Source organism: Triticum aestivum, chromosome 1B (assembly GCF_018294505.1).
Source record: "Triticum aestivum cultivar Chinese Spring chromosome 1B, IWGSC CS RefSeq v2.1, whole genome shotgun sequence".
Classification (NCBI taxonomy): Eukaryota; Viridiplantae; Streptophyta; class Magnoliopsida; order Poales; family Poaceae; genus Triticum; species Triticum aestivum.
Genome location: NC_057795.1, coordinates 685,906,060 through 685,931,587, shown reverse-complemented (window position 1 = coordinate 685,931,587; position 25,528 = coordinate 685,906,060). Strand labels below are relative to the sequence as shown.

At 43.6% G+C, this 25,528-nt stretch overlaps 1 pseudogene; it reads left to right on the top strand.

Annotated features, from left to right (window-relative positions):
• The first annotated feature begins 21,130 nt into the window (after nucleotides 1-21,130).
• Nucleotides 21,131-25,035, top strand: LOC123101053 (uncharacterized; annotated as a pseudogene).
• Nucleotides 25,036-25,528: the final 493 nt, after the last annotated feature.

Sequence of the window (25,528 nt, the reverse complement as noted above, 5' to 3'; positions counted from 1 at the left end):
GTGTATGCTGCTACTTCATTATCGTTGTCATGTTCGATCCTCGGGTCGCCGTACTTGTCGAAGTCTTGCTCATTGGCTACTCCATCCATTCCGATGATCTTCCTTTTGCCTCTCCTCACGACAACACGACTGGGCTTTGACGGGTCGGTAATGAAGAAGCATTGGTCAACTTGGGAAGCCAGTACCCATGGCTCATTTTTTGCGGTGACGTTTGCGCCCGCAGTCTTGGATTTGGCTTCGGGTATAACCATGGTGGTGAAATACCGGTCTTCTTTTAGGACGCTCTTCGCCCATCTGACACGGAACATCGGGACCTTCTCTCCAGTGTAGCTCAGCTCCCAGATCTCCTCGATCCTTCCGTAGTATCTGTCCTTGTCATTACCGGTGTAGGATTCCATCGTTACCCCGGAGTTCTGATAACCATTGCTCTTCATGTCCTTGGCCTCGGTGTAGAATGTGTAGCCGTTGATATCGTACGCCTCATAGGTCATCAGGTTGTGCTCGGCGCCCTGTGACAAGGCGAATATGAGTTGTTCTTCCGCGAAAGAATCCTCATGTAAAGGGTACGACAGAAGCTTCTGCTTGAACCAACGCGTGAAACATGAGTTGTGCTCTTTGATTATATCTCCATCCGTCCTCTGTTGGCCTCGGTCATTGTACGTCTTCTTAATAAAGGTTTTGTGCTCTACCACCCAAGGATCGACCACGTCTATGTGTTGTAGCGCGACTAGGTTTGCTCTTTCAAAGTCGGCGAGTCGACCCTCTAAGTCGACATTCATTTCGCGGCGACCCTCACGGTGACCCCATCCAGCGAGCCTGCCGAGGTGCCTGTTGACGGGCAGACCAACAGGGTTCTCAATGCCTAGATAATTCGTGCAGTAGGAGATGCACTCTTCGGTCAGAAAGCCCCTGGCTATACTTCCCTCTGGACGTGACATGTTGCGAACGTATCCTTTGATGACACCATTCATCCTTTCGAACGGCATCATGCTGTGCAGGAACGTCGGCCCAAGTTGGATGATATCCTCCACTATATGGACCAGCAGATGCACCATAACGTCGAAGAATGCGGGCGAGAAGTACATCTCAAGCTCGCATAGTATCACCACGATCTCTTCCTGTAGCCTTCTGAGTTGCCTCACGCCAATTGACTTCCGAGAGATGACGTCGAAAAAGTTGCATAGGCCAAATAGCGTTTCACGGACGTGCGCATCCATGATCCCACGGATTGCAACTGGAAGTATCTGCGTCATCAGCACGTGACAGTCGTGAGACTTCATCCCACTAAACTTTTGCTTCACTGGGTCTAGGTATCTGCTTATCTTCCCCGCGTAACCGTAAGGAAGTTTTACTCCTAGGAGGCAGGTGAAAAACTGCTCGATCTCCTCCTGACTTAGAGTGAAGCACGCGGGAGGGTAGTCATTTCCGGTCTTCTTGGTCTTTTTGCCTTTGCGACGACTTACTGTGTCCTGCTTCGCCTCATCATCATCATCATCATCATCATCATCGTTAGCGTGAAGCTCCTGCCTGATGCCCATTGATTTCAAGTCTGCCCTTGCTTTTGGCCCATCTTTGGTCCTCTCTGGCATGTTGATCAGGGTACCAAGCAGACTCTCGCACACGTTCTTCGTGATATGCATGACATCAAGGCTGTGAGGCACACGGTGGATCTTCCAGTACGGCAAGTCCCAGAAAACAGACCTCGTTTTCCATACCTTCAGCAGCGGCTCTGGCGCCTTTCGCTTCTTTCCCGGCTCTGGCGCCTTTTGCTTCTTTCCCGGCAGTGGGCAGTCTTTCCAATTTTTCAACAGCTTGTCTATTTCCTCACCGCTCCTCGTACACGGGCGTTTTCGGGGTTCGGTTTCACCATCGAATAGATCCTTGCGTTTCCTCCACGGGTCATCATCGCGAAGCCACCTTCGATGTCCCATGAACACGGTTTTCGAAGATCCAGGATCTCTATCTAGCTGGCGATACGTTGTGTCATCCATGCACCTTACGCATCCAGAAAATCCGTGGACTACCTGCCCCGCGAGATATCCGTAACCGACATAGTCGTGCACCGTCGTGAGCAGTGCGGCTCTCATAGGGAAATATTCTTTCTCTGCGGCGTCCCACGTATTGGCTGGCGTTTTCCACAGCGTGTCAAGCTCCTCTTTCAGCAGCCCCAGATACAGATTGATGTCGTTCCCTGGTTGTTTCGGCCCTTCAATTAGCATACTCATGTGAATGTACTTCCTCTTCATGCACAACCAGGGGGGAAGGTTGTACATCCACACAAACACAGGCCAGGTGCTATGTGTGCTTCTCTGGCTGCCAAACGGATTGACTCCATCGGCGCTCGCGCCCAGCACGATGTTCCTTGGATCCTTCCCAAATTCTGGGTCTTCGAAGTTCAACGCTTGCCACTGGGCATCCTTAGGGTGACTCAGCATCTTGTCTTTTTTATCTATCTCCGGATCATTTGCGTCATCTTCTCGCTTCTTCTCCTCCCTATCCGCGTGCCAACGCAGGAGCTTTGCTACCTTAGGGTCCGCGAAATACTGCTGCAGACGAGGAGTGATCGGAAAGTACCACACCACTTTTCGAGGAGCTTTCTTCCTCTTCTTGTATCGAGTGACGCCGCAAACCGGACATATGGTAGACTCCGCGTGCTCGTCCCGATAAATGATGAAATTGTTCATGCACACATGGTATTTCACGTGCGGTAAATCCAGAGGACACACGATTTTCTTAGCCTCCTCCAAACTGGTCGGGCACTTGTTCCCCTTGGGAAGACGTTCGTGCTAGAATGACATGTTCTTGTCGAAGCATGCGTCGGTCATTTTGTGTTTTACCTTCATCTCCAGAGCCATGAGCGTTACTTTCAGGCGGGTATCCTCGGGCCTGCATCCTTCATACAATGGAGTAACCGCGTCTAACTCAAGTTGATCCATCTTGGCTTTCTCTCGGGCGGCAGCTCTTGCGTTATCCGTCTGCTTGAGAAGCAGCTCTTGAATATGAGGATCCTGCACCCAGCCCATCGATGGTCCAGCGTCGTCTACTCCGCCGGCATCATCATCTTCATCATGATCATGCCCGTCGTCTGCTCCGGCATCTTCGTCATCATCATGTCCTGCATCTTCTACATGATGACTGTGTACAGCATCACCGTCGTGATCATCTCCTCGGGATTCTTCGTCTTCTCGCCCGCCCGAGCCGCGGTGGTTGTCTTGCTTCCCTTCCTCATTTCTTGCCCGGCCCCCATGGACGACTTCGTAGTCATCTTCATCACCTTGCCACCGATAGCCATCCATGAAACCACGCAAGAGCAGGTGGTCCCGCACCTGCCCGGAATCCGGGTCCGCAATAAGGCTCTTCAGCTTGCATCTTTGACACGGACATCTTATCTCCATCTCGTTCTTTTGAAGCATCTCGGCCTTCGCGGACCTCAAAAACCTATTCACGATGCCTTCGGTCATCGTGCGGACCATGGTCGCCTGCGGGGTAGAGCAAAACGATATTTTAGAACCAAGAAAAAATTTGGCATGACTTTCCCTAAAAATAGGACCAAAAAGAATGCTTAATGCTAAAATTCTCGCTGAAACGGAAATGAATCAACATTCCGGAAAAATATTGGCAACTATCGCATTTCAAATACCGGTACACCTCCAAACACAAACACATATGCAACACCACAAACATATGCAACACCACGAACATACATAGATCTAGCTAGGCCATAAAAAGTGCATGTGCACATTGTTGTAGGGAGAACAACATAAATATAGCTTCACCCCATACTTACCTATCAAAACAAGGTAATTGAACCACTTAATTTGAATGAATCTATGATGGCAATGAGGTGAAAAAGAGGAGGCACCCGAGACAAGGAGGAGGTGGAGAGAATGAAGTGGGGAGAAAGTGAGTGTGGGTAGGGGAGAGGCTGTCCAAAATATCTTGTTGCTGCCCACTTACTAATGGCGCACCAACTCTAAATGCGCCATTAGTAATCCAGGTTACTAATGGCGCACCTTCTGGTGGTGCGCCATTAGTAGTTTTGCAAAAAAAACATACTAATGGCGCACTGTACCATAGTGCGCCATTACTAGTTTAAACTAGTAATGGCGCACGGTGGAACAGTGCGCCATTAGTAGTTTTGCAAGAAAAGGAATAAAAAATATAATAAAAAAAACAACATTAGTGGCGCACTTTCCGGCAGGTGCGCCATTACTAGTTACAATGGCGCACTAAGTCTGGATGCGCCATTAGTATGTTTAGACAGGCGCACTAGTTTAAAAAAATTGATACTAATGGCGCACCTTGGGCCAGGTGCGCCATTAGTAGTTTCAACTCTAAAGGCATATCAGATGGTGGTGCGCCATTAGTATATACTAATGGCGCACCGCTTGTCTGGTGCGCCATTAGTGTCAATCCCATCTATAGCCCTTTTTCTAGTAGTGAAGCGTATATCCTATTTGAGCAACACAAGATATACATTTCAAAATATCTTATAGGACTCAAATTAGCATGCATTCAATAAGAAAAAGTAAATCATCTCATGCGTCCGTACATCGTCGAATATTATCACTAATACATCCCGAATAGTATCATACATATAACATCACTAATACAACTAAAACCCTATCGCACGACGGGTATCGGCGCGGGCGGTGGACACCCACAGAGAAGGAACCATCACAGGATCATAGCTCTAGTGAGATCCCTGGAGAACCTGCCAGGTATTGGAGAACCTGTGCTGCAACGCAAACAAGTAGCGACGGACGTGCGCGTCCTCCTCACTGACACGGTGATGCACTACCTCCGCGGGGTCCTCGAGCCTCTGGACCATCACCGGCCCACGCGACCGCCACCAAAGAAGGTTCGGGTCAACGACAGGCTGACTCCTCACCAACCTGCCCCCCCCCCCCCGTAGGTAGCGCCTCCCAGTACCACCCCGGCGGAGCCCAGTCCCAGACCAGGCCCATCTGGTGATGCAGGTGTCCTCCGCCGACTCGACGACGAGGATGCGAGATAGGCATCATCGACGTCGATGCGGGAAAAATTGCTTTAACTAAAAATTAACAACAAGTTCTTACTAACTAGTTCTATTAATTCAACTAGTTCTTACTAAAAATAAACTTACTATAAATAAAAATAAACTTACTATAAATAAAAATAAACTAGTACCTAATTAGTACCTAGTTCTTACTAACTAATTAGTACCTAGGAAATACTACCCTAATTACCATCTAATTTCATGAACCTAGGGGTGGAAAGTGGTAGCAGATATTTCAATTATCCAACTTAAAAGTGAAATAAGTGGTCAAATTTTACTCGTTTTATGATTCATCTTAGAAATTTGATTCGTCTCCACCCTTACATGAATCCTAACTAATTTTATGCAACTAAAATATGAAGAAACCCTAGGCAGAGGTAGGGGAGAGGGACGAGCAGGCATGCTCACCTCGGGTGCCTGCGACGAGGGAGGGGCAGGCGACGTCGAGGTCGGGGTCGGGGCTCGGGCGCGTGGCGGAGGGCGGTGCCGAGGTCGGCGTCCGGGGCAGCGTTGAGGTCGGGGGCAGGGGCGGCATTGAATCCGGGGTCGTGGGCAACATAGAGGGTGTGCGGAGAGCGCGCGACGGCCGACGGGCGACGGCGGCGGTGAGAGCGGAGGAGTTGGATTTGGGGGAAGTGGCCGTGGGGAAGGACAAACCCCGTGGTTAAGTCAGAAGTAGCAGTAGCGCATTCCAGAAAGCGCGCTACTGCTACATTAGCTACAGCGCGTTCTGGGATATGCGCTACTGCTACTCCTTTCTCTTTTTTCCCCTTTTTCATTTATTTTTCTTCACATTTTATTTTTTTCCTTTCACCTTCTTCTATTTCTTTCATTTTTAATTACCTTTCTATTTGCTTTCCATTTAATTTTATATCCTTTAGAAATAGCGAGTTTAGAATAAAACGCGCTGCTACAAAGAAAGTAGCGGTAGCGCGGTTCGATATAGATCGCTACTACTATGTGTAGCCTATCGGCTAAGCCGCGGGAATTTTAGTAGTAACGTGTTTAGAATAAGGCGCGCTACTGCTAGAACTTTATCTGTAGCGCGGTTTGCACAGGCGCGCTACTGCTACTTAGCACCAGCGTGCGTTTTTGACCCACGCTACTGCTAAAGTTCTGTATATAAGGTTTTCCCTAGTAGTGAGGAGTTACAAAGAGAATAAATTACAAGGAAATTTCCAAATTTGGTATGGTTTCTTCCACAGGTAAACCTCACAGTTTACAGGAGGGACTCACTGATCCAAAATGGCGTGACTGATCCAAAATGGTGTCAGGCAATAGATGAAGAATACATGGCACTTCAGAAAAATAAAACGTGGCACCTTGTTCCATGTAGAGAAGGTAAATTTTTTAATTGAATGCAAATAGGTTTTGAGGATAAAGAAAAAGTGAGATGGGACATTAGATCGATACAAGGCACGTCTTGTGGCAAAGGGTTTTAAGCAAATGTATGCCATAGACTACGAGGACACTTATAGTCCTGTTGTTAAGGCTGCACCCATTCGTCTCGTGTTGCCTATTGCTTTATCCAGAGGATGGAGTCTCCTCAGTTAGATGTACAGTACGTGTTCCTTCATGGTGTTATGGAAGAGGAAGTATACATGAAGCAACCACCTGGATTTGAAGACAGAAATGCTCCCTTTCATGTCTACAAACTTGACAGGGCTCTTTATGGTTTGAAACAAGCTCCTCGTGCATGGTACTATCGCCTCAGTATTAATTTACAACCTCTTGGATTTGTTCCTTGAAAATCTGATACATCTATGTTTATCTACAACAAGCTGCTAACATCCATATTTGTGCTTATTTATTTTGATGACATCATTGTTACCAGTTTGTCAAATGATGCCATCACATGACTGTTAAAAGATCTAAGTTCTGACTTTGCTCTCAAAGATTTGGGAGATTTGCATTTCTTTTTGGGCATCGAAGTAAAGAAAAATAAAGATGGCGTACACTTGTCTCGAGGAAAATATGCATCTCAGAGCTGGCATGCAAAGTTGCAAGCCTTCACCAACTCCCTTGTCCAGTTTAGAAGCATTGCCACTGGCAGAAGGAGAACCTTTGAATCAAGAGGCCAACACTAGTATAGAAGTATAGTTGGTGCCTTACAGTACTTGACACTTACCAGACCTGACTTGTCCTTTGCAGTTAACAAAGTATGCTAGTTTCTTCATGCACCCACCACAGCTCATTGGACAGCAAGTAAGCGCATTATAAGGTATGTGAAGCACTCTTTGGAGAATGGTCTGTCATTCACCAAGTTCTCATCCACAATTGTGAGCGCTTTCTCTAATGCGGATTGGGCTGGCTGCCTAGATGACAGACAGTCCACATGAGGTTTTGCTATATTTTTTGTAGCTAACTTGATCTCATGGTGTGCAAAGAAACAGGAAACAGTCTCTAGATCAAGTACATAAGCAGAGTACAAAGCACTTGCCAATGCCATAGCTGAAATTATCTGGGTGCAATCTATACTCAGAGAACTTGGAGTGTCACAAGCACATACTCCATTTCTTTGGTGTGATAACCTTGGTGCAACATATCTTTCTGCTAAACCAGTTTTTCATGCCAGGACTAAGCATATAGAAATAAATTTTCATTTTGTCAAAGAACGTGTTGCAAACAAACAGCTGGAAATCATATTCATTTCTTCAAGAGATCAAGTTGCAGATGGGTACACAAAGGCATTGCCCGCCAGGAGCTTAGAGGAGTTCAAGCGTAATCTCAACTTATGCAGTTGTTATTAAGGGAGGATGTTGAAATATCTATCTCTGCGCAAGTGATATAGATAGGAGTTGTTAGGAGGTTTATTATCGTTGTACTCTTATCTCCTCATCTCTTGTAATCTCTCTGGTTTGGTTGAACCGAACCATCATCATGTATGCACATATCCAGGATAAGCCCTGGCCTTCAATATAATACAACACGGGCCTCCAAGGGAGGTTGAGACGGTTCAACCTTTCTTTCAGCAAAGCCGGCAACATGCATCGAAGGGGGTTGAGATAAACACTGATTTACAACCCTGCCAATTTGAGATTTGAGAAGAATATAACACCAAATAAATTGATAGGGGATTAATAAGAGTGGAGTGTTACCTATTCCGCTATATATCACAGGGGATTTATTTTTAGTGAATTCTTGAAGAATTAATCGGTAGGAGTAGCTAGGAGTGGAGATTGATGAGGATTGAGAAAGATGAATTGCGCCTGTGATGAGGGGGGGGGGGGGGGGGGGGGTGTTGTCCTGGAGAGTTACGCTGTAGGTTCCCATGTGCTGGCGCGAGTCTTCGTCTTGTGGTTCTTTTTCATGTTTTTGCTTACAAAACTTAGACAACACAAATAGGGACAGTGGTCGCAGAGTCGTCGGCGGAGTAAGGAGGGAAATGGGGCAACGGGAAAAGGATGCAGAAACGGTCGCCGCCGCTTTGTATTCATCCTGGTCGTGAAAAGATGAGATGGGAAGAAAGAGAGCGCGAACCTTCTAGCTAGAAGCGTTTGACAGATAGAGAAGAGTGAGGTGCATGGGGGTGTCGCCACCTCTAAGGCTCATCATTTTCTAAGCCCTTTAGAATTTGAATTTGTAATAGAAGGACGCGCACGTCTCTGGAGAGTTACGTTGCAGGCCCATGTACAAAACCTACCGATGACATGGACTTTAAAACTAGCAGCCGCAGGAGAAATGCTAGCGCGTCGAAGGAAAAAACCTGGTAAAGGCCTATACCAGTTTAATGAAAACTTCCGCGAGTCCCGGCAGACGCAGATTCCGCCTGCTCACTCGCCGGCGCGATGCACGGGGCCAAAACCACTACCCTACGCTCTTTTCTCATTCTTTTTGATGCACGCATCCAAAACTAAAGTACTAGTACTGTAGTACCAAAAAGCAGCCCCACGCGCATATGCTCAAGCCTAGGAGTACCAACCCACCACCGAGCACCTGTTAGATTCGCCTTAATCCATGCGCAGTGCAGTAGAAAATTCTCTTTTCTTTTATGTGTGTGTGTGTGTTGGGGAGGGGGGGGGGGGGGAGTAGAAAATTGAAGTGCACGCAACAATATATACTAGTAGACGAAAGTGCAGTACACAACGACCAGTACAAACATGCTATCAACTGCTGTCTTGCATACATAATAGCGCAAATTCGAACCGAGATTAGCATGATAACATTCACAAAAATAATTGGATGCGACTTGCAGCAGTCAAAACTGTAAATGCACTAATAGATAATCAGAAACAGTGATTTTGAGTAATTCCTAAAGAAACAGATCGTATCTAAACGAATTAGTTCTTTTCAGCCAGTGGATAGCTTGATTTGTACGTATTCAATCCCATATAGTTAGTTTAATTTGAACTGTATATTACCTTTCATACCAAAAATTTAGTCCAACTAAATGAATTGCCAAGCATTTGGCATGCATGTAAAGAAAAAACTGCACGCCCAACCAAAAAATTCTCCAACTGCGCTTAGTCTATTATTAACTAATATTATTTGTGATGACAAGTTACATGATGTTTGTAAAAAGCCTACATAACTATTTGTCTCTCTTCTTTTTCTGATAAATGGGGATTTTATTACACAAACATAGCCTCAAGACGACACAAGCCCATAGAATTCATATCCGGCATCTGCATAACTAAGATACATTTTCTTAAACATCACCAAAATTTCTTTTTTCGACAAAGGGTGTATTTTTTTGGCTCAAAATAGAGCATCACGAGGATACAAAACACAATGAGCACACACCCGGCCTCTGCATAGCTAGGATGCACATAGTCAAGACCAACACTCGCACACAAAAACACGTCATAAAATAGCAAAGTCATACAAGACCAAAGCTATGTGTAGGCGAGAGAGAAAAAAAGCGATCAGATCCATGATCGGCAAACTACAACAATGACCTTATTCGCACTAACCATCTCATGACACCACATGGACGATGAGATTGTTCAACAGCAACGACTTCATGAAGGGAGCGACGCTGAAGTGGCACCGTCACGAGATTCATCCAGAATCTAGGTTTTCACCTTGAAAAAACTGTCGGAGCATATTGCCTTCAACAAGGTAACAATGTAAAAACATCATCATTGCTAGGTATAACCAACACAGGTATCACCAAAATTTGTACGTGGCACCTCTTATAGAAAGATGACCTTATATTATTGTAAGGGTCGTGTCTGAGAAAATGGAGGCCTGGTGCTAAATAAATTCGGCCTTCACAATAGGAAATGGAAACTAGGAAAAACAAGATTTTATTATATATACATATACCATGTGGGCAATACAATTTATAAATGAGATATTATCATAAATAAGTTCTAGAAACTCATAAATAATACATTGTTTGGCAGGAATGTGATATTGTTCTTGGATTCAATAATATAAATTAGTAGATTAGCTCTTCAACAATGGGCTGAGTGGCTCCGGGGCTGCTCCTCCTGATGGATTAGCTTTTGATGATCAATAAATTATAGCCTATCGTGATTAGATCGGAAACATAGGATACATTATGAAGCATTCTAAGGGAGTAGAAAATTGAAGTGCACGCAACAATATATACTAGTAGACGAAAGTGCAGTACACAACGACCAGTACAAACATGCTATCAACTGCTGTCTTGCATACATAATAGCGCAAATTCGAACCGAGATTAGCATGATAACATTCACAAAAATAATTGGATGCGACTTGCAGCAGTCAAAACTGTAAATGCACTAATAGATAATCAGAAACAGTGATTTTGAGTAATTCCTAAAGAAACAGATCGTATCTAAACGAATTAGTTCTTTTCAGCCAGTGGATGGCTTGATTTGTACGTATTCAATCCCATATAGTTAGTTTAATTTGAACTGTATATTACCTTTCATACCAAAAATTTAGTCCAACTAAATGAATTGCCAAGCATTTGGCATGCATGTAAAGAAAAAACTGCACGCCCAACCAAAAAATTCTCCAACTGCGCTTAGTCTATTATTAACTAATATTATTTGTGATGACAAGTTACATGCTGTTTGTAAAAAGCCTACATAACTATTTGTCTCTCTTCTTTTTCTGATAAATGGGGGTTTTATTACACAAACATAGCCTCAAGACGACACAAGCCCATAGAATTCATATCCGGCATCTGCATAACTAAGATACATTTTCTTAAACATCACCAAAATTTCTTTTTTCGACAAAGGGTGTATTTTTTTGGCTCAAAATAGAGCATCACAAGGATACAAAACACAATGGGCACACACCCAGCCTCTGCATAGTTAGGATGCACACAGTCAAGACCAACACTCGCACACAAAAACACGTCATAAAATAGCAAAGTCATACAAGACCAAAGCTATGTGTAGGCGAGAGAGAAAGAAAGCGATCAGATCTACGATCGGCAAACAACAACAATGACCTTATTCGCACTAACCATCTCATGACACCACATGGACGACGAGATTGTTCAACAGCAACGACTTCATGAAGGGAGCGACGCTGAAGTGCCACCGTCACCGGATTCATCCAGCATATAGGTTTTCACCTTGAAAAAACCGTCGGGGCATATTGCCTTCAACAAGGTAACAATGTAAAAACATCATCATTGCTAGGTATAACCAACACAGGTATCACCAAAATTTGTACGTGGCACCTCTTATAGAAAGATGACCTTATATTATTGTAAGGGTCGTGTCTGAGAAAATGGAGGCCTGGTGCTAAATAAATTCGTCCTTCACAATAGGAAATGGAAACTAGGAAAAACAAGATTTTATTATATATACATATACCATGTGGGCAATACAATTTATAAATGAGATATTATCATAAATAAGTTCTAGAAACTCATAAATAATACATTGTTTGGCAGGAATGTGATATTGTTCTTGGATTCAATAATATAAATTAGTAGATTAGCTCTTCAACAATGGGCTGAGTGGCTCCGGGGCTGCTCCTCCTGATGGATTAGCTTTTGATGATCAATAAATTATAGCCTATCGTGATTAGATCGGAAACATAGGATACACTATGAAGCATTCTAAGGGAGTAGAAAATTGAAGTGCACGCAACAATATATACTAGCAGACGAAAGTGCAGTACACAACGACCAGTACAAACATGCTATCAACTGCTGTCTTGCATACATAATAGCGCAAATTCGAACCGAGATTAGCATGATAACATTCACAAAAATAATTGGATGCGACTTGCAGCAGTCAAAACTGTAAATGCACTAATAGATAATCAGAAACAGTGATTTTGAGTAATTCCTAAAGAAACAGATCGTATCTAAACGAATTAGTTCTTTTCAGCCAGTGGATGGCTTGATTTGTACGTATTCAATCCCATATAGTTAGTTTAATTTGAACTGTATATTACCTTTCATACCAAAAATTTAGTCCAACTAAATGAATTGCCAAGCATTTGGCATGCATGTAAAGAAAAAACTGCACGCCCAACCAAAAAATTCTCCAACTGCGCTTAGTCTATTATTAACTAATATTATTTGTGATGACAAGTTACATGCTGTTTGTAAAAAGCCTACATAACTATTTGTCTCTCTTCTTTTTCTGATAAATGGGGATTTTATTACACAAACATAGCCTCAAGACGACACAAGCCCATAGAATTCATATCCGGCATCTGCATAACTAAGATACATTTTCTTAAACATCACCAAAATTTCTTTTTTTGACAAAGGGTGTATTTTTTTGGATCAAAATAGAGCATCACCAGGATACAAAACACAATGGGCACACACCCGGCCTCTGCATAGCTAGGATGCACACAGTCAAGACCAACACTCGCACACAAAAACACGTCATAAAATAGCAAAGTCATACAAGACCAAAGCTATGTGTAGGCGAGAGAGAAAGAAAGCGATCAGATCCACGATCGGCAAACTACAACAATGACCTTATTCGCACTAACCATCTCATGACACCACATGGACGACGAGATTGTTCAACAGCAACGACTTCATGAAGGGAGCGACGCTGAAGTGCCACCGTCACCGGATTCATCCAGCATATAGGTTTTCACCTTGAAAAACCTGTCGGGGCATATTGCCTTCAACAAGGTAACAATGTAAAAACATCATCATTGCTAGGTATAACCAACACAGGTATCACCAAAATTTGTACGTTGCACCTCTTATAGAAAGATGACCTCATACTATTGTAAGGGTCGTGTCTGAGAAAATGGAGGCCTGGTGCTAAATAAATTCGGCCTTCACAATAGGAAATGGAAACTAGGAAAAACAAGATTTTATTATATATACATATACCATGTGGGCAATACAATTTATAAATGAGATATTATCATAAATAAGTTCTAGAAACTCATAAATAATACATTGTTTGGCAGGAATGTGATATTGTTCCTGAATTCAATAATATAAATTAGTAGATTAGCTCTTCAACAATGGGCTGAGTGGCTCCGGGGCTGCTCCTCCTGATGGATTAGCTTTTGATGATCAATAAATTATAGCCTATCGTGATTAGATCGGAAACATAGGATACACTATGAAGCATTCTAAGGGAGTAGAAAATTGAAGTGCACGCAACAATATATACTAGTAGACGAAAGTGCAGTACACAACGACCAGTACAAACATGCTATCAACTGCTGTCTTGCATACATAATAGCGCAAATTCGAACCAAGATTAGCATGATAACATTCACAAAAATAATTGGATGCGACTTGCAGCAGTCAAAACTGTAAATGCACTAATAGATAATCAGAAACAGTGATTTTGAGTAATTCCTAAAGAAACAGATCGTATCTAAACGAATTAGTTCTTTTCAGCCAGTGGATGGCTTGATTTCTACGTATTCAATCCCATATAGTTAGTTTAATTTGAACTGTACATTACCTTTCATACCAAAAATTTAGTCCAACTAAATGAATTGCCAAGCATTTGGCATGGATGTAAAGAAAAAACTGCACGCCCAACCAAAAAATTCTCCAACTGCGCTTAGTCTATCATTAACTAATATTATTTGTGATGACAAGTTACATGCTGTTTGTAAAAAGCCTACATAACTATTTGTCTCTCTTCTTTTTCTGATAAATGGGGATTTTATTACACAAACATAGCCTCAAGATGACACAAGCCCATAGAATTCATATCCGGCATCTGCATAACTAAGATACATTTTCTTAAACATCACCAAAATTTCTTTTTTCGACAAAGGGTGTATTTTTTTGGCTCAAAATAGAGCATCACGAGGATACAAAACACAATGAGCACACACCCGGCCTCTGCATAGTTAGGATGCACACAGTCAAGACCAACACTCGCACACAAAAACACGCCATAAAATAGCAAAGTCATACAAGACCAAAGCTATGTGTAGGCAAGAGAGAAAAAAAGCGATCAGATCCACGATCGGCAAACTACAACAATGACCTTATTCGCACTAACCATCTCATGACACCACATGGACGACGAGATTGTTCAACAGCAACGACTTCATGAAGGGAGCGACGCTGAAGTGCCACCGTCACGAGATTCATCCAGAATCTAGGTTTTCACCTTGAAAAAACTGTCGGAGCATATTGCCTTCAACAAGGTAACAATGTAAAAACATCATCATTAGGTATAACCAACACAGGTATCACCAAAATTTGTACGTGGCACCTCTTATAGAAAGATGACCTCATACTATTGTAAGGGTCGTGTCTGAGAAAATGGAGGCCTGGTGCTAAATAAATTCGGCCTTCACAATAGGAAATGGAAACTAGGAAAAACAAGATTTTATTATATATACATATACCATGTGGGCAATACAATTTATAAATGAGATATTATCATAAATAAGTTCTAGAAACTCATAAATAATACATTGTTTGGCAGGAATGTGATATTGTTCTTGGATTCAATAATGTAAATTAGTAGATTAGCTCTTCAACAATGGGCTGAGTGGCTCCGGGGCTGCTCCTCCTGATGGATTAGCTTTTGATGATCAATAAATTATAGCCTATCGTGATTAGATCGGAAACATAGGATACACTATGAAGCATTCTAAGGGAGTAGAAAATTGAAGTGCACGCAACAATATATACTAGTAGACGAAAGTGCAGTACACAACGACCAGTACAAACATGCTATCAACTGCTGTCTTGCATACATAATAGAGCAAATTCGAACCGAGATTAGCATGATAACATTCACAAAAATAATTGGATGCGACTTGCAGCAGTCAAAACTGTAAATGCACTAATAGATAATCAGAAACAGTGATTTTTAGTAATTCCTAAAGAAACAGATCGTATCTAAACGAATTAGTTCTTTTCAGCCAGTGGATGGCTTGATTTCTACGTATTCAATCCCATATAGTTAGTTTAATTTGAACTGTACATTACCTTTCATACCAAAAATTTAGTCCAACTAAATGAATTGCCAAGCATTTGGCATGGATGTAAAGAAAAAACTGCACGCCCAACCAAAAAATTCTCCAACTGCGCTTAGTCTATTATTAACTAATATTATTTGTGATGACAAGTTACATGCTGTTTGTAAAAAGCCTACATAACTATTTGTCTCTCTTATTTTTCTGATAAATGGGGATTTTATTACACAAACATAGCCTCAAGACGACACAAGCCCATAGAATTCATATCCGGCATCTGCATAACTAAGATACATTTTCTTAAACATCACCAAAATTTCTTTTTTCGACAAAGGGTGTATTTTTTGGCTCAAAATAGAGCATCACGAGGATACAAAACACAATGAGCACACAACCGGCCTCTGCATAGCTAGGATGCACACAGTCAAGACCAACACTCGCACACAAAAACACGCCATAAAATAGCAAAGTCATACAAGACCAAAGCTATGTGTAGGCGAGAGAGAAAAAAACGATCAGATCCAAGATCGGCAAACTACAACAATGACCTTATTCGCACTAACCATCTCATGACACCACATGGACGACGAGATTGTTCAACAGCAACGACTTCATGAAGGGAGCGACGCTGAAGTGCCACCGTCACCGGATTCATCCAGAATCTAGGTTTTCACCTTGAAAAACCTGTCGGGGCATATTGCCTTCAACAAGGTAACAATGTAAAAACATCATCATTAGGTATAACCAACACAGGTATCACCAAAATTTGTACGTGGCACCTCTTATAGAAAGATGACCTCATACTATTGTAAGGGTCGTGTCTGAGAAAATGGAGGCCTGGTGCTAAATAAATTCGGCCTTCACAATAGGAAAAGGAAACTAGGAAAAACAAGATTTTATTATATATACATATACCATGTGGGCAATACAATTTATAAATGAGATATTATCATAAATAAGTTCTAGAAACTCATAAATAATACATTGTTTGGCAGGAATGTGATATTGTTCTTGGATTCAATAATATAAATTAGTAGATTAGCTCTTCAACAATGGGCTGAGTGGCTCCGGGGCTGCTCCTCCTGATGGATTAGCTTTTGATGATCAATAAATTATAGCCTATCGTGATTAGATCGGAAACATAGGATACACTATGAAGCATTCTAATTTGTCTTGTACTCCAAGAAAATCATATACTCCTATATATATGCCCACAATGATCAAGCAATAATCATCGATTCCACCAATTCCTCTATATTCCCTTCTACATGGTATCTGCCGCTCCAGATCGTCCTCGTGGCTGCACCGACCCTCGCGCTGCTACTGCATCGCCCCATCGGGTCGTAGCGAGCGTGGCACGCGGTCCCTGCCGCCGCCCTAAGGACTTCCGCGTCACCCCCGACCCGCGCGTTGCCGCTGCATTGCTCTTTCGGGTCGTAGCACCGCGACACGTGGTCCACTTCGCTGCCCACGCGCGTCGACTTCTGTGTGGTATGCGCCGCACTATCTTCCTATGCGTGGGAGCGCCACCGTCTGCGCTGGTCTTCGTCACACTGTCGGGTTCTTCCTCGCCTACTTCGAGCACCGTCACCGAGCTCCTAATCTAGCCGCTGTCGTTGTCGCCTCCTCAGGCAGCCGTCGCCGTACTTCTTCCCGTCCATGACGACTACCTCAACACCAGCCACCCCGACTCGACATCGACCATAGAGTCCCTCGCATGGCTACCTCGACCATGGCTACACAGCCCTACGCTCTCGGCTACCTCGTCATTGGCACAAAGGGCTACCGCCTTGCTTGAGCATCCTCGTCAGTTTCCACTCCAGTCACGACTTCCACGATGCATGGACTGTTATGACTGGGGGAGGGTGGTTGGGGGGTGTCAGTCGGCTTACCTTCGGATTCTTCTCTAATCTTACTTTCTGTGTCGCTACCGTCGTGACTGCGGGCGGATGTTGAGTATCGTGATTAGATTGAAAACATAGGATACACTACGAAGTATTCTATCTTGTCTTGTACTTCAAGAATATCATGTACTCCTATATATATGCCCACAAGGCTCAAGCAATAATCATCAATTGTACCAATCCCTCTCTATTCCCTTCTACAGCCTCCAATAGCAATCCAGTCTCCGACCTATGCTGGTGCACACATGTTTCAAAGCCGGCAAACACCAAATAAATTGATAGGGAATTAAGAGTAGAGTGTTACCTATTCTGCTATTTATCACAGGGGATTTATTTTAGTGAATTATTGAAGAATTAATCGGTACGAGTAGCTAGGAGAGTGGAGATTGATGAGGATTGAGAAAGATGAATTGCGCCTGTGATGAGAGGGGGGGGGGTGTTGTCCTGGAGAGTTACGTTGTAGGTTCCCATGTGCTGGCGCGAGTCTTCGTCGTGTCATTCTTTTTCTTGTTTTTGCTTACTAAACTTAGACAACACAAAGTCGCAGAGTCGTCGGCGGAGAAAGGTCAGCGAAGAGGAAGGGAAGGAGGGAAATGGGGCAACGGGAAAAGGATGCAGAAACGGTCGCCGCCGCTTTGTATTCATCCTGGTCGTGAAAAGATGAGATGGGAAGAAAGAGAGCACGAAGCTTCTAGCTAGAAGTGTTTGAGAGATAGAGATGAGTGAGGTGCATGGGGGTGTCGCCAGCTCTAAGGCTCATCATTTTCTAAGCCCTTTAGAATTTGAATTTGTACTAGAAGGACACGCACGTCTTTGTTGTGCCATTGTTTAAATGTAATTTATTTTGTCACAGTGCTTCATGTAGTAGAAGTCTTTTTTTCCATGTATTGTGTGGCATGTCAGTGTAAATGGTCTTCTAATTATTTCCGTGGATAGGGTACTGATCTGCAGCTACAAAATTATGTATGGGTATTAGCGAAGAAGCAAAATGAAACTGGCAGGCGTAGCATACTAGTAATAAGGACTAGTAGACGATGCGGGCGGAGTATTTAAATTGTCTAACTCTTTGATTCATACCTACTAATTAGTACTCCTTTCATAAAATAATATAAGATCGTTTAGATCACTTTTTGTCGAGGGAGTAATTACTTACAGAGGGAGTAACGCCTTGTCAATTTTAGGCTGCCTAAGCAATTTTGATGAGATGACATAGAATTAAATGAAGAAAGAGATGCTTGAGTATCATATCATGGTACCGTATCATATTAAATGATGTGCTACTTTGTGTCATGTATGGCAATAAATGTAGTACTCTATGATACCAATATATGATACTTTGCATTACGGATATAGTATCATACACTAGTATCATATGCATGATACTAGTATATGATACTCCCCATTACAACCAGACTTGGGCTGGCCATAGTGGTTGTATCTTAGCCAGTATCATGCATTAGGGAATAACAAACACGCTGATGTGGCAGAGAATTAAAGAAGAGAGGGGGTTAGAGTAACATAGGTAGATACCATATCATAATAGAGAATTAAAGAAGAGAGGGGGTTAAAGTAACATATGTAGATACCATATCATAATAAATGATATACTACTTTGTGTCATGCATGGTCATAAATAAGATTATCTATAATACTATGTACTATGAAGGTGAGTAGCCTTATATTTGTTTACAGAGGGAGTAATTACTAGCACAATGTAATTTACTCTCTCCTATACATATTACTTGTCTCTGGATTAGTATAACTTCGGTATAAAATTGTACTAAACCAACTACAATTACTATGGAACAATGGTAGTATTTAATCAAAATTTGGAGGTCAGGCGCGCGCCCAGATACAAGCATGGTGTACCCACGTTTTCTAGAGAAAAGGCTCGTCCAACTTTGAATTAAGAAACCATCCACCGGGCAGGATCTATACGCGCTTAGCGACTATGCACGAGACTGCGCCTCTCTGTTCATCCCCCGCGGATAGACAATAGAAGAACACAAACGAGTGCTACGTCCAGGCATCGCCCAGGAGCAGCTAGCTAGCTACTGATTCCAGGTACGAATGAACTGCACACCGTGCTTTTATCCTTTTATCGCAAATGAATCTGGCAAAAAAGTGGTAGGAGTATTAAACAGCCCTTTGTGTTCATATAGTCAGTCCGCAGTGAACTTCACCCACGTTTCGAGTCTTGAGCAATTATATAAATTGCAATACAAACTGTAGACGAGCACGATATTTACTAATCTCGTCGGATTTCAAAAGAGGAAAGAGAACCCACCTCATCGTTTTTCTCTCGCATTCGTCCCTGGGACTGCTTCTCTCTTCCTCAGCTCTATCTCCATGACTCGGTTCACTGCGGCTGTGACGGCCGCAGCAAGTTAGTCCGAGGCTCCGAGCTCCCTGAACTGAATTCTCCCTCCATACCGGCCGGCAGCGTGGAGCCTCGACCTAGCGGTCAAATCTGAGATGCTTCCTCTCCCTTACGTGCGAGCGGCACCGGATCTCTTCTATTTTCAACTATTTCTCTGTCTTTTTGAAACCGTGCGAGCGACACAACTTTAGTACAACTTCAGTACAATTAATTTGGATCGGAGTGAGTAATTGTTTTTGCCCAAACTAAGCTTTTTAGTAGTCCTTTAAGATTTAATGTGCAGTACCATTTGACATCACTTTTGTGGGGCAGTGTTAAACTTTTTTTTAGGGTCCAGTGTTTATAACTTGAGACGCAGTGTAGCACTACAACATAATAGCAACCAGATTGTCGATTTGATTGCCTCGCCAGAAGCACCTACGTCTTGCGCCCCACTTCCCCACTTCTCAAGTTCAATAAATCGGCAAGATGCTAACTACTCCTAAATTAAAGTAACATTTAGAAACAGAAAGTTGCAGTGTAGCTGGAGCTCCGCGGTACCCTTTTTCCTGGGCGTCAATTTTTGCGTCGTGATTTGTGCGCATGTGACTCCTCCTGCCTGAGCCAGTGTCATTAGCTAGATGGGAGGAGAGAGAGAACCCACACATCTTTTCATTGTGTGTCAGTGAAAGAGGGAAGGTGAGACAGCGTGTTTTCTGTGAAAGAGGTGACGTGAGAGAAGAGAAAGGAGCTATGAGAGAGAGTGCGTGTTTTTCTGAGAAAGAGAGCCCACAGAAAACATTTTTTAGTGAGAGAGGTGATCTGAGAGTGTATTTTTTCTGAGAAAGAGGTGATGTGAGAGAGGAGAGAGGTGCTATGAGAGAGAGAGCAGAGAGAAAGAGCATGTTTTCTTGAGAGATAGATTCTCATGAGAGAGATGTGATGTGAGAGATAAAGGAGCAGAGGTGTTGTGTGAGAGAAACGAGAAGAGAGAGAGGTGACGTGCGTGAGTGAAAAAAGCTGTCATTTAAGGGTGAGAAAGTGAGCAAGGAGCGCACTGCTCCTCCTCTGTTAATTACAGGCAAGCTCTGACGGACCATGGACATGCGAGACAACTAATCCAGATGCACCTGCTGATTTTCAGATCTAGGCACACATCCAAATACACTAGAGCCCAGATTGAACGGCTACGATAGAGGGTACCGTGTAGCTGGTCCTACAAAAAACCGCTCTCCATTTAGAAACTACAGTGAAGATCTCCGTTTGGCACCGTAGTGCAGCTGGAACATGTTAGCTCTTTGTTTGGGCTTTGAATTGTGTGTGGAAAGCCAGGAGGGTAAATAAACTGATGCACTTTTTCTTTCTTTTTTTGCGGGAAACTACTCCATATTTGTTCAATGTCCATTTTCTTAAAGTCTTTGATTGTGAATATATTTGATGAATTAGCCTTGCAGGCCCCGCTTGACCAATAGGAACGAGCACAAGCAAGCTAGGAGAATGATGGGCGCCCAAAATGTCGACGATGCTATGTCATGCGTATTCATCACACTAAAGGAGGCATTCGTACGGTTTCAGATCGAGTTTCTTGTGGTCCTGGTCACAGTCTTGTTCCTCTGGATGTTCATCATAGACTTGCTCAGTCCCCTCTACCGCAACACAATCATGAAAACCATGTTTAGTATCTTGGATCCCGTCACTGACTCTATTGTCATATACCTATTGGGGGCCATGCAAACAACCAAGTACACAAATCAGCTGTTCCCCGTTTGGGCCCTCATGCTTGTTAGTTTCCGTTGTGACGCCGACTTCATGTCTGTCTATGGAGTTCATGACCGCCGTGGACGACGGTTCATGCAGTGGAGGAACGTGGTGAAATATATGGGATCGGCATTCTTGAACTGGCACAGCTCAAGGTTCGTGCTTCCAATCTGGTTGCTTTTGGCTCTGCTGATACTGCGGAGTGGGTACAGATTCTATGCGCATGGTCTGGCACTCCGTTCTGTCTGGCATGGCAAGAGTTCAGAGGTGGTTACAGAGTAAATGCGTGCCGGCCCTCATACTAACAACTGGAAACCAGATGAGTGCAAGCCAGATAATAATATGGAAGGATACAAATACTTGGTCCATGGAGAAACCCATCGGAGAATCAAACTCAAGAAGCCTCGGTATGTCTCTTATATCAACATTTCACAGTCTGAGAAGCAAGCAGAAGCTGAGTACGGTTTTTCATCGCTGGTCACCCTAGACAAGATCTGGGGATGCTGCAGGCACATGTTACACCCAGACAAAAATGTGGGGAATGGCCCAAAGGATCTCTCGCTGGCCTTCGCATTGTCCAGACTGCTCCTGTGTAGGCTCGAGGATATGACACTGCAACAAGAAATCTTCTGCATCAACCGAAAGCTAGTTAAGACTAAGATCCTTGAGGAGCAGAACACTGGCCACACCTTCAGGGTCATGGACATGCAACTATCCTTCGTAGCCCACTACTTCAACACACGCTACCATATGATCTTCTGGAATGGATTGTGTTCTCTCTTCTCAAATCTGCTTCTCTCTGCGGTGGCCGTCGGTGCTATCTATTGGCTTGCTACGGACGCCCGTGAGATTTATATAAATAATAATCAGGCTAATATGGAGCATAGGTTCAATCTTGACATTATCATCACATGGCTAGTATTGGTTCTTATGGTGTTCAAAGAGACTTGGGAGTTGGCCAGCTACTTAATCTCAGACTGGACAACGTTACTCCTCGTGTGCAACTATGCACAGTGGAAGGAAGAGCGCACTAGAAACAGATGTATGGAGGGCGCAATATCATCCCTCTCCCAAAATAGGGTAGCCACTACTCCGTGGTCTGGACTTATTGACCAGTACGTTTTCTTGGAGTCGTATGATAACAGACCAAGATTCTGGAATCTGCTTCACATGATAACCATGGGAATGGTTCCAAAGAAAGATGATGGAGCAATGCTTGCCTGGGCCATCAAAGTGCCAAAATGTGTCAGGCCCGCAATACTGAAGAAGCTCTGTGCAAACCTAGAGAAGCTCAGATCTCCTGACAGTGCACATGTTCAGCCAGACAATCGTAAGAGAATTCATGAGGAGCAAGGTCACTTTCTTCCCAAGGCCATCACATCACTGTCCGATGCTGACAGTGAGCGAATGAAGCAGTACGGTTGGGCCTGCTACGATCTACCTACGTGCTCACATGTAATTCTGGTGTGGCACATTGCAACCAGCCTCTGTGAGATGAAGCTTGCTCAAGACCATAATGTCGACTTAAGCAAACATGGGTTGCTGAACTCCGTCTTGTCATACTTCGCAAGTTGCTGCACATTGAAACCATATCTTTTGGATGTGGATGAGAAGACGAAAGAAAAGAAGAAAGTGAATGAGAAGTTGCCTCACAAGCTCCAGGAAATGTACATCACTGCGAATAGCTTGTCTCGATATTGTGCATATCTGCTAGTTTCAAAGCCCGACCTGATCCCTGACAGCTTTTATGTACCCAAGATGGTCTTACAAGAAACCGTGGCGCACGCTCGTGATCATATTCTTAAAAACTGCGACTCATTGCAGAGCAGGTATGACAAACTGATGGAAGAAGCAGTGAAGGCCATTCAAGATGCCGACAGCGTCATGAAGAGTGAAGATGTTGTGCGACTGGGCGCAAAGCTGGGCAAGGAACTGATTGATCAAGAGACTCAAGAAGAATGCTGGGAGATCCTGTCTGGGGTATGGGCAGATTTACTAGTGCACCTTGCCCCTACTTGGAACGCAGAGGCGCACAAGGAGTGCCTCGAGTCAGGAGGGGAATTCATAACCTATATCTGGGCACTGCTATGGCATTGTGGAATCGAGAAGAGCAAACTATGGCCAGTGGAAGGCGTGTGTGGAAATGATGCCCCTGGAACACCACCTGAGGACAACAGTGTTCGAAATAATAGCGTTCAGCATTCCCAGCAGAGCTGTGTAGCAGGACCGAAGGAAGAAAGAGAGGAAGCTGACATACAGAGACCAGAGATCCAACAAGTTGAAACGCTAAGTGCAGATACGGCTGGTCATCCGAATGGGCAAAGTGGCAATGCGGCGGTTAGAGGGATGCGGAATGGAGGGAACACATGTTACTTCAATGCAGTGTTGCAGAGTCTCCTTGCACTTGATAAGCTGCGTGCAAGGATGTTAGGATCGGATGCTCTGACAGGGGACCTTGGTCAGGAACTGCAGAAGCTCTTCATAATAACAGCCAATACCAATGACACTGGAAGTGTGCTGACGCCAGAGAAGCTCTTCTCATATATGTGCAAAAGGAATTCAGATTTCAGAACTGGCATGATGGAAGATAGCAATAATATGCTTGGTTCCTTGATAGACGGTTTGAAGAATGAGGAACGTACAATGGTTGAGTCACTCTTCCGCAGTGAGGTCGTTAAACATGTTCACAGCAAAAAGTGTGAGCACACATCGGTTACCACCGGCTGCGAGTACCTTGATCTCAGTTTGGCAATACCACCAAACCGGCCTGCATCAATCGAGGAGTGCTTGGACTTCTATGCCACTGGGGAGATCGAGGATTGGCACTGTATGGACTGTTCAGCTGCTGCTGCTTCTTCTGGAAATTCATCTTTGAACCAAGAAGATACATCAGACTATTATCATGGACAACCTGAACAGTCAGAGAACAAAACATACGGAAAGGGGGAATCCAGCCATCAAGCTGACAAACAAACAAGAATACCGAATCAGAACAGCGGAAAGCCACCGATGCTTGATGGGAACTCAAGTCAAATGGAAGAGAGCCATAAAAAACAGAAAGAGGAAGAGAAGATATACAAAGCTGCAAGAGTACACTATCTCATTACCAAGGCGGCACCCATACTAACCATCCAGCTGAAGAGATTCGACTATTCCCACACTGATAAGGCACACAAGTTGGAAGAACATGTGAGCTTTCAGGATACACTTGATCTAACAAAGTTCATGGACCCTAGGTATTGACACTTGGCACTTTTACTCAGTTTAATATAGCAAAATTGACAACTAAATTATTTGTTTAACATCGTGAAGGTTCCTACTCAAGCAAACAACTAAAATATTTTCCTCTGATTTTCAGGCAGGCGGAGGACGTTGAGTACAAATATCGCCTGGTCGCTGTCATTGTACACCGTGGGCCAAAGTTGCGTGAAGGACACAATTTTGCTTATGTGAGAGCAAGCCAAATTGGAGGCCAGCAGCAGGAGAGCAGCAGCACCCCCTCTTGGTTTTGCGCAAACGACGAGAGCATCACACAGGTGTCGCTGGAACAGGTACTGAAGTGTCAGGCCTACATGCTTTTCTATGAAAGGGTTGAGCTGCCGCAGGCCGAGCCAGTTGTACAAGAACATCTGCCAACCGACCACTGATCAGGAGAAAGATGGGCAGGGTGACAGATGGTCGAGAAGGGAAAACATTTGAGGATTATTTGTTTTTGTTGTTTCATTCAGCAATCAGCACAGTTTGATTTATTTGTGGGGTGCTCTCATTTTGGAAGGGCTTAGAGTTTGGATTGAAAGTAAGCGCGAGGCGTTGCTTTGAATTTTATTTTCGTTTTTCAGCTTGGTTGAAAAGAAATAACTTTATACATTTGCAAACTGTGTGTTCATATTTATTGTTCCACTGCTTTTTTTTCTACGTTTTTCTTCACCCTCCGGCTGCATATACCAAACCAAACCATCTACTCCCTCCGTCCGGAAATACTCGTCGGAGGAATGGATGTATCTAGATGTATTTTAGTTTTAGATACATTCATTTTTAGACATTTCTTCGACAAGTATTTCCGGACGGAGGGAGTATATTACATTACTAACTGGGGGGTAAATCAGTTGTTGTTGGGTTCGCACTTTGAGAGAACTTCCC